The following is a 1,046-nucleotide window of genomic DNA, read 5'->3' as shown; positions in this document are numbered from 1 at the left end:
GGCAAGCATATCCATCTCCTTCACGGTATGCATACCTTTTTGTGATTTTCTTTCTTCCCCCCAGCTTTGATTAGATTAGACACAATTTTATTGATGAGAGCTATGGCTCCATCAATGGTGAGGGAAAGGAAAGTGCCTCCAGCCACCGCACCGATGTGCCCCTAGACATGAATGTTAACCCATCATAACAATTTTGAAGCACTAACCAATTTTCAATCCTGTGGTGCAGGCATGCTTAGATGTAGTCCTGTAGCCTCTCCCATGCCTCGGGAATGGATTCTATGGCATTCTGCTAGAAGTTGGAGATTCATCCCCTAAGGGCATTGGTTTTGCCCATGGGGAAGAATTTGGCGACGAACGCCATAAAACATTTGTCCCACGAGCTGACAGCTTCCTGTTTCTTGTAGAACCACTATTTTGCCCTCCCCGAGAGGGAGAAGGGAAACAAGCAGAGCCTGATGCTCTCTGGTGCGACATCCTTGATGACGATCGTGTCGCACAACTCAAGGAAGTGTTGGAGATGCGCGTTCACGTCTCGCTTGACAAACTAGAGAATAGGTTTGCCTGCACCATCGTGATGAGGCTGGTGCAGAGCTCGAAGTTCCCATTCCCAATGTTGACAGTCGGCCCAACGAGCACGTTGGCAACAGTGGGGACGGAGTAGTTGCGGAGTGCCTTGGCCATAATTGGAGTAGCAGATGGTGCAGGGGTGACTAGTTCGTCTGTCGGTGGAGTGGCAGAAGAAGAAGCGGCATGGGACCATTTCTTCCTTAGGAGTGCCTCTAGATTTTCGATGTAGTTATTCGACAGATTGTAACCGGTCATACACTATCCTATTTCATCCACAACAGGAGAAAATAAGCAAAGTTAGCCTGCATAAACAATGACTACCTTACATACATATTATAATAAACATGTCCTACTAGATTCTTTAATCAATTATGTCTTCCCCGGCAACGGCGTCAGAAATGTTTGTTGGCACTTCTTAGCGTAGGCACTAGGTTTGTATTCCCAACAATGGCGACATAAGTGCTCGTTAGTATTAC

The 1,046-nt window shown here is 46.8% G+C and overlaps 1 non-coding gene across 1 annotated transcript; it reads left to right on the top strand.

Moving 5' to 3' along the window:
- The first annotated feature begins 215 nt into the window (after positions 1-215).
- LOC136502455 (small nucleolar RNA R71) lies at positions 216-322 on the top strand. Its single transcript, XR_010770592.1, has one exon. It is a non-coding gene; the product is annotated as a small nucleolar RNA R71 (small nucleolar RNA).
- Positions 323-1,046: the final 724 nt, after the last annotated feature.

The sequence above is a fragment of the Miscanthus floridulus genome, chromosome 13 (assembly GCF_019320115.1).
Source record: "Miscanthus floridulus cultivar M001 chromosome 13, ASM1932011v1, whole genome shotgun sequence".
Lineage (NCBI taxonomy): Eukaryota > Viridiplantae > Streptophyta > Magnoliopsida > Poales > Poaceae > Miscanthus > Miscanthus floridulus.
This window is presented reverse-complemented; position numbering and strand designations above follow the sequence as displayed.